The sequence below is a fragment of the Hordeum vulgare genome, chromosome 4H (genome assembly GCF_904849725.1).
Source record: "Hordeum vulgare subsp. vulgare chromosome 4H, MorexV3_pseudomolecules_assembly, whole genome shotgun sequence".
NCBI classification, from domain to species: domain Eukaryota; kingdom Viridiplantae; phylum Streptophyta; class Magnoliopsida; order Poales; family Poaceae; genus Hordeum; species Hordeum vulgare.
The window spans coordinates 133,989,912-133,999,898 of record NC_058521.1 but is presented as its reverse complement, the minus strand read 5'-3'; positions in this window follow the sequence as shown (position 1 = coordinate 133,999,898).

The following is a 9,987-nucleotide window of genomic DNA, read 5'->3' as shown; positions in this document are numbered from 1 at the left end:
CTGCAAGTACTTCGCTTTGCCGCGCCTTATCCGCGCGCCGCCGCCGTTCTGCATCGAGCAGACGCATCATCCCCAGTCATTGTAGCTGTCGCGTTGATTTGATCCAGAAGCTGTGCTCGAGCGCCGAAACGGGGGCAGCAAGCGGGCAGAGGTACGACCGCGGAGGCGGGTGGGTTGAGATCGACAACAGTGGTGGTTGAGGTCGGCCGCGGCGGCGAGTGGTGTGGCAGCGGCCTGGGCATAGGCCAGGGTGACCAGGGTCGACGCGATGCGCTCGAGCGCCACAACGGTGGCAATGAGCGGGGATAGGTACGGCCGCGGAGGTGGGTGGGTTGAGATCGGCAGCAGTGGCGGTTGAGGTCGGCCGCGACGACGTGTGGTGTGGCGGCGGCCTGGGCACAAGCCAGGGTGACCCAGGGTTGACGGGAGGAGGCGATGCGTATGGGTATAATTTTTGCAGCGAATCGTTTTTTCCTTTTGCATTGCAGATAAATGATGGAGCGCGGGTTGAATAACAAAAATTACAAGGGCTTTTTTATAAAAATGCCGCGGTGGGTTTTCCGACGGAAGCAATAGCCACTTTATTATTAGGTATAGATTAGGTCCAGTAATGCTTGTATGTGCAGAATTTGGTTCGTTTGGTTGCCTCGCTCGCATGTGATTGGTGGTTCGCATGTTTGAGGCCTGGGCCTTGCTTTGGAGGAACGGTCGAATCAGTTATTTTTTTTGTAATCTAGGCTCGCTCGAGCCACGTGTGGCGAGCGCGTGCATGTTCAGGACAACACGAGAGAGATGTGGCGCCTCATAACTTCCCATGTTCTCTCCCGTCATATTCCTTGCCAGTTCACATCCACTCGCTCTCTCTCGCCTCACCGCCCGTTCAGTTTCTTCGATGGTAATGCCGTCATCTTGTCACGCCCCACCTACTCCGGTCATCGCTCGCAGCAATCCCGTCCAAGAGAGGTGGGTTGTCGGCCTCTCCTCGCCCGGTCGAGATCTCACGACAGTAATTCGAGCTCCTTCCCCATTTCGCATCATGCCCCCAGGCCAATGTAGCGTCGACGTCGGTCGCTTTGGCTCCGCCACCCGAGCCGAAGGTATTCATCTTCCGCTCAACCACGACAAGGATTCAATACAAGCAGACACCTTCCTTTACCGACCTCACTTATGGGGGTATTTTTACCCCCATAAGAGGGTTTTCTCCTTTGCGTCCGGTGCAAGGGGAGGGGAGCTCCAGGATGTCGGGCTCATCTTTGAGCCGGTGCAGGACGAGGTCCACGACCGCGACCCTTGGAATGGTCGGGTCCTTTTCGTCGGCAATGGGAGCACCCCTCTTCCCGTCGGGGTTTTCTCCATGGCCGACGTACACTCCACCAGCGACACCCACGGTAAGCTCTAATCTCCCACATGCCTAGGGTTCTTAGGGTAGTGATGTCTACTACACAACTTTATTCTTATAGACGTTGTTGGGCCTCCAAGTGCAGAGTTTTGTAGGACAACAAATTTTTTCCCTCAAGTGGATGACCTAAGGTTTATCAATCCATGGGAGGTGTAGGATGAAGATGGTCTCTCTCAAGCAACCATGCAATCAAATACAAGAAATCTCTTGTGTACCCAACACATCCAATACAATGGCAAATTGTATAGGTACACTAGTTCGACGAAGAGATGGTGATACAAGTGTAGTATGGGTAGTAGAAATATATTTTTATGACCTGAATAAATAAAAACAACGAGGTAACAAGTAGTAAACAATGAGCAAAACGGTATATTAATGCTTAGAAACAAGGCCTAGGGTTCATACTTTCAGTAGTGCAATCTCTCAACAATGCTAACATAGTAGAATCATATGATCATCCCTCAACGTGCAAAAAAAATCACTCCAAAGTTTCTATTAGCGGAGAACATAAGAAGAAGTTGTTGTAGGCAGCGAGCCACCTCAAAGTTATTGTTTCCGATTATTCTTTTGAGCTATTCTTATAAGTGCCACAAATAACCCTAGAGTTCGTACTAGAAGAACACCTATGATACATATCAATCAACCCTAATGTCACCTAGATACTCCTATGTCACCTCAAGTATCCATGCATTAATTATTCGACATGCATCAACCAATTTCAGATCCATCACATTCAATCCAACACAAAGAACTTCAAAGAGTACCCCCAGGATTTCTATCGAAGAAAGTAGGACAAGAACGTGTATTAACCCCCTATGCATAGATTACCCCAAATTCACCTCAGGAATCCGCAAGTTGAGTACCAAAACATCTGTCAAGTGAATCAATGAAACACCCCATTGTCACCACGGGTACCCACACACACGACATGCATCAAGTGATCTTATTCAATCCAACATAACAAAATCTCAAAGGGAAAGATTCAATTCATCAAATCAAGATAGGAAGGGACGAACACCATATGATCCAACTATATTAACAAAGCCCGTGATACATCAAGATCGTGACATATCAAGAACAAGAGAGAGAGAGAGAGAGAGAGAGAGGGAGAGAGAGAGAGGGAGAGAGGGAGGGAGTGAGGGAGCACATACCTACTTGTACATACCCTCAGCCCTGAGGGTGAACTACTCCCTCCTCATCATGGTGACCGCGAGGATGATGAAGATGGCCTCCGGTGATGATTTCCCCCTCCGACAGAGTACCGGAAAGGGCTCCATATGAGATTTCTTCTACCCGGAGCAGAAGTTCTAGGTTTACTTTCGGAGCTTTTCGGATTTAGGAATTTTCACCATTGGAAACACGTAAGTTGGAGCCACGTGGACCCCACAAGCTATAAGGGTGCGCCCAGTTGTGTTATGTCCCACAGGTGCCCCCCCTTCGGTGGTTCTTCGCTCCGGCATTTCTTATTTTCTCTAGAAAAAAATCATAAATAAGTTTTGGGCGATTTCAAGAACTTTTATTTTTTTCACAAAACAACACCATGGTAATTCTGCTGAAAATTTTGTCAACCCGGTTTAGTTCTAAATAAATTATATAAATTGCATCAAAACCATATAAAAGTATTGTAAACATAGGCAAATATGACACAAATACTTCATAAATTATCGATATGTTGGAGACGTATCAACATCCCCAAGCTTAATTCCTACTCGTCCTGGAGTAGGTAAGTGATAAAAGAAGTAATTTATGAAGTATGAATGCTAGCATAGTGAATAGTTTTGATCATTGATAATTTCAGTCACTTTTCTAGCATCATAACCAACAACTTTTTCTCATAAAATCATCATGATAGAGTAGCAATCAATTCACATGTCATGGTTCAAATAATGCATTCTCTTGAAAATTAACAACACATGTTCTTAGTCATCAAACAATCTCAATGCATCATCAAGTCTAAGTAAGAGCTCCACATACCATATAGTCTTCTATGATTACCAATACTCAAAGCATATTTTTAAAATAAAACAACATCCATCAAACACAGAGAAAGATGGGGGCTTAATGTTTCGCCTCCCATCGTACTTATCATGAAGATACGTCAACAATAACTATTCATTATCAAATATATTTGACTGAATATATATGTTTAGATCTTTCACCACCATATGGTGCTTGCCAACTAATAGATTGAGGTTGGAATAAGAAGTTGACTCAACATGAAAAGTAAATAGCATGAAAGTAAATAACTTAAAACTAAATAGATTGTCCCTTCAGAGAGGGAAACAGGGATTTGCAGAGGTGCTAGAGCTCATTGTTTAAAACAGATATGAATATATTTTGGGTGGCGTGCCTTTCCTGTCAACATTACAACAAGGGATTTAAATATCTTCCATGATAATCACATTATTGGTGGTTCCCAAACAGAATTGAAATTTAACTCCCCCTCAACCATTCAAACACTTTCCATGGCTAGCCGTATCCACGGGTGACCTTCAAACAATCAACTTTCTAGGGGGAGGTCTTATTTATTTATTTGTGTATTATGCAGGACCGGGAATCCTTTTTACCACCCTCTCTCGTGTAATGACAAGTGAATAAACACTCATCATAAGAATAACCCACTTAGCATGGAACATACTGACCGCCCGATTGCTCCACAAGCGGTACGGGCACGCAAAATAGAAGTTTATTTGAAGTTTTTAGAGGTGACACATGCACATTTACTTGGAATGGCAATGAGATACCATATGTAGGTAGGTATGGTGGACACTCATGGAAGAAACTTGGCTCAAGGATTTAGATGCACAAGTAGTATCTCTACTTAGTACTAAGTTTTGTCTAGCAAAAGGTTCTAAACAAGCACCATATGTTGGAGGATCCATAACAATATAACTTCTATGCAAATATACCCAAACATAACCATTACTATCTTCCTTGTCCAACTTTAACTATTTGATCAAGGTTGAAAATAATTAATGGGTATTCACAATCATAAAAGATGTTCAAGATAATATATTTGTATGTGAAAGTTCTCTTTCTTATACTAGTCATTCATGACTTGTTCAAGTGACCAATATTGTGATTGTCAAACTTCAATAGATTTTAATTTCTAAACCAAAAGTGAAACTAATACTAAGCATAAAAACATTGATAATTTCAGAGTTATAATATTTCATTCATTCACAATTTTCTCTTAGGATATTGGTGAAGCACAAGAGTAAACATCAAACTACTCTCAAAAGATATAAGTAAAGATCAATGAGTAGTCAAACAATTAAGTAGATATGTGAGAACTCTCTCCCAATAAAGATTTTCATATCTGAGAATATTATTCAAACAAAGAACAAAACATAAATACACTCCAAGAATAGCACATATCATGTAGACAAATAAAAACTTAGACTCAACATAGGCTAACTGATATTTGTTGACAAAGAGAGGTGGGATGCGTAGCATCTCCAAGCTTAGATTCTTGAGACTTCTTGAAATATTTACTTGGGGTGCCTTGGGCATCCCCAAGCTCGAGCTTTTGTATCTCGTTCAATCCTCTCATATTCCGGTTTCACGTATGTCTTAAAAACTTCAACCACACAAAACTCGAAAAGGACTCGTGAGATAGGTCAGTACACATCAGAATAAATCAACACTTCATGTACTTCCAAGACAGGTTGCATTTTTTCAAACATTAGGTACTGTATACTATTATTTCCACAATTTATATCCACTAATATAAGCCATGAAAACTCTAGGGTAAATAGATAACAAAACTATGACAGCAATCTGCCCAGACAGAACAGTTTGAAACAATATATTTAAAAAGTGCATTTATGTGTCTACAAAAATTATGAAACTTTAGGACATGATAAATAATTTATATGGAAGTACTGTATAAAAAATTCAGAAACTTTCCACGTTCCAGTAAAATCTCATAATTCAAATACTACAACAAAAGTTTATGTTTTTGTACATCACACATGCAATTCAAGCATTCTAAAGACAACTCTTGGAACCTTTTATAGAAAAATAAGATTGTAAATAACAGAAAACAAATAAAAAGTAAAATAAAATGATGCTCTAAGCAAAACTCATATGATGTGATGAATAAAAATATAGCTCCAAGTAAGATATACCGATAGTGTTGAAGACGAAAGAGGGGATGCCTTCCGGGGCATTCCCAAGCATAGATGCTTGAGTCTTCCTTGTATATTACCAGTGGGGTGCCTTGGGAATCCCCAAGGTTAGGTTATTGCTGCTCCTTATTTTCCTCATACTGGTATCTCACCCAAAACTTGAAAACTTCTATCACACAAAACTTAACGGAACTTTGTGAGATGGGTTAGTGTAATATAGATGGATCATTCACTTAGGTACTGCCAAGACAATATCCATAATTTTTCTCACATAATACTTACTGTATTCTATGTTTTTCATATTTTATATCACTAAATATAAGCTATGAAAACACTAAAACAAGCAAACTATGCATGAAAAACAGAATCTATCAAAGATAGAATAGTCTGAAGATATGAATGAACACCATACTCCCCTGACTCTAAAAATTATGAAAAATTAGGAAAACTCATATAATTTGCATATAAAAATTGCGTAGAAGTTTCAGATTTTTTTGACGCTCTAGTAAAATCAGAGAAACTCTGCACTCGACGTAAAAGTTTCTATTTTTGCACAGGATCAAACAAACAAGTATCCACACTATCCCAAAGGATGCACTTGGCACCTTATTGAAATAAAAGACATAAAACATTATTTTTACAGTATCTTAATCATGTTAACACACAAAAACATAAAGTATAAATATTGGGTTGTCTTCCAACAAGCTCTTTTCTTTAAATCATTTTTAGCTAGGCATGATAATTTCGATGATGCTCACATAAAAGTAAAGAATTGAAACACAATGGGAGCATCATGAAGCATATGACAAGAACATTTAAGTCTAACCCTTTTCCTATGCATAGGGATTTTGTGAGCAAATAATTTATTGTAGCAAGAATCAACTTGCATAGGAAGGCAAAACAAGCATAACTTCCAAAATTTCAACACATAGAGAGGAAACTTGATATTATTGAAATATACATAAGCATATCTTACCCTCTCATTATAATTTTCAGTAGCACCATGAAGGAATTCAACAATATAACTATCACATAAATCATTATCTTCATGATCCAGAAGCAAAGAAAATCTATCACTCTCCATAAGAAAATTCCTTCCCATTCATAATAGTGGGAGCAGACTCAACAAAATAACTATCATGTGATACTTGAGTGGCATAATCCAATTGAAAATTAAAATCACGATGACAAGTTTCATGGTTATTATTACTCTTTATAGCATACATGTCATCACCATAATCATTATAGATAGCAATTCTGTTGTCATAGTCAATTGGAACCTCTTCTAAAATAGTGGACTCATCACTAAATAAAATCATGACCTCTCAAAATCCACTTTCATCATTATTCCAATAAGGTTCAACACCCTCCAAAATAGTGGGATCATTAGTACCTAGAGTTGACACTCTTCCAAACCCACTTTCATCAATATAATCATCATAAATAGGAGGCATGCTTTCATCATAATTAATTTGCTCATCAAAACTCGGGGGGCTAAAAATATCATGTTCATCAAACAAAGCATCCCCAAGATTGTAACTTTGCATATCATTAGCATCATGGATATTCAAAGAATTCATATTAACAATATTTCTATCATGCTCATCATTCAAGGATTTCACATTAAGCATTTTTTACAAACTCTTTCTCTAACAGTTGAGCACAATTTTTCAAACCATCATTTTCATGAAAGACATAAAAAAAGGCAAAGCAATTGAGGCAACCTAAATTCCATTTTTTGTGGTTTTATTTTTATAAACCAAACTAGTGATAAACAAGAAAGTAAAGGATTCAATTGCTAGATCTAAAAATATAACTTCAAGCACTCACCTCCATGACAACATCACCATAAAAGAGCTTGATGTCTACTACACAACTTTATTCTTATAGACATTGTTGGGCCTGCAAGTGCGGAGTTGTAATGACTAAGATGCGGTCCTTTCTGATTTAGGGAACGAGGCCCCAAATTGGAAAGAAGCGCATCTAAGAGTTTCGCAAGCACGGTAACATAACACATACATAATAATAAAATGACAATTAGGGATTCAACTGCCATCTCATACATAATATCAGAGTTTACATCACGCATTCAAACAAGGTAGTTCCGCTACGGACTACAGAACATGAGAAATGGCTATGCTACCCTGCATGCTTGCCCACGATCACGACCACGCCTCAGTCTTCTTGATAGTTCACGTACAGGTGGTCGTTCTCCTCATCGTACTGCAACACCAGATGCGTGCCGTCGGGATCACCTGTGTCGGGCGTACCTGTACCTGTTGGTGGGTTGAAGTAACCTGTGAGCCACGGAGACTCAACAATCTATGACCTCAGTGCCAGAACTAGTCAAGTTATTAGGTAAGGAAGGTGGAGTATTTAGGTTGCAGCATCCTAAGCATATATGGTGGCTAACTTACGTAGAGCAAGTATTGAAGGTGGTCTATACTAGCGATTGATGATTAGCTGATCACTAAGTGATCCTGAGCACCTACTTACGTCAATCATAACCCCACCGTGTTCCCGATCGAAGAGAGGTCTTCGAAGGGGACAGTCACGGTTACGCACACAGTTGGCAATTTTATTAGATTAGGTTCAAGTTATCTATAACCGGATGTTAACAAATATTCCAAGTTGCCACATAACCGCGGGCACGGCTTTCCGAAAGATTAAACCCTGCAGGGGTGCTCCAACTAGTCCATCACAAACGGTCACGGGCCGCAAAGTAATCCTCTATCACGAATCTTGTGATCTCGTCAGATTCCTTAGAGGAAAACCTCAACTCTGGGGAGAACCAAAGCTTCACCGGGATTCCTATACGCAAGATATATCGCTAAGGTAAGACAAGACTAGCAGGACCTCCCGACGTGTCGATGACCCTGATAAGAGTCGCGTATCTCATTCTCAGGACACACGGATAAGCGAAGCGTACAGTGGCCAGAGAAATCTCCCGAGTTGCCCCGGGATGGCCCCACACGGTGCTCTAGTTTGGACCAACACTCATGAGGAGCACTGCCCGGGTTGTTGATTAAATTCCTCGGGGAGGCCATTCCCTATGCAGATTATTATAAGTGATTAGCAAATTAACACCAATGTTGGGTCGTGCGGAACAAGTGTTAACACTACGCAATTTATCAAGGGGGTCCCCATAAAAACCCCGAACGTGTTAGGAGCGATCAGTTGTGGAATCAAACACCGGTAGCCGGTAACTATGGAGGCAATAACGGAACAAAACACCCGGCAAGAGGCTAGGCCTTCCGTTATTTACCAAGTATATAGGTGCATTAATTAAATAACAGATTTAACATAATGATAACAACTCATGTTATCATATGAGACAAAGGCACCTGCAACTAGCAACGCTAACATTAGAAGCTTAGCAAAGCCTACTTAGCCATTCAAGATTTGTTGGGAAGGGATAAGTGTTTGGGTTTCATGGCAATATCAGGAGGCAATTATTTCAGTGGTAGGCAGCGAGCATATTACGGAGGAAATGTGAATCTAGCATAACAAGTCCAGAGATGGAATCAAGGTCATATCATCTTGCGTGTGATGTCCTCAGCTTGGAACTGTTCTTGGTCGTCCTGCACGTACTCTCCCGGATCCACGTACTCGTTCTCCGATCCCGGTGCTACCCAACATAAAAATAACATCCAATGAACAACATCACCTCAAGATGCAACAAGCACATGATGCATGAGATGAAAATGAACATGCATCTCTATTCTAGTCACTAGCACACGCATGAGAAGAATATACAAGTTCCTGGACAGACTGCACTCTAAGCTATCTTTACATGCATGAGGATGACATGAACAGATGCGTCACGCGAAAACGATGCAAAAACATATAAAGAACGTAACGATCAGAGCTACGGATCAACGGGAAACAACGAAACAAGAAATGAAGTCCTACGTATCAAAATCATCACAACACACTCCAATGGCATACTTCTGGTATTCCCAGGTTGCCATATCACAAAACAAACAAGTATGGATGGGGTGGTTCAAGTAATATCACCACACCATCAACTATGCACTCACAAGCATCAAAACATCAAAACTACACAACGTGCCATAAACAGCATCATAGCAGTTTGAGGGCTTCATGCAAGGCACCTACAGCCACCCAAGCATGCCAAATAGGATATGTGGCAGAATCTATCCAAGAGTACTACAAGCACAAACAAAAATATAATACAAAGGAGTTTCACACAGAAAGTTCTACAGCTACTAACTTGGATACAAATATTAGTTTTGAGGGACTTAGTGAAAATTCCAGATTCTCACTAGCTGTTTATGCTCTGAAGCATTTTGACAGCACCCAAAACAATATCTACATGACTCCAAATGGAATGAAAATTGACAGGGAGCTAGAAAAACACAAAATATACAACTTTCCAGTTGATAGCAAAGACTGATTCCCAACACATGGACTTATACAAGCACAACAACAGGAGAA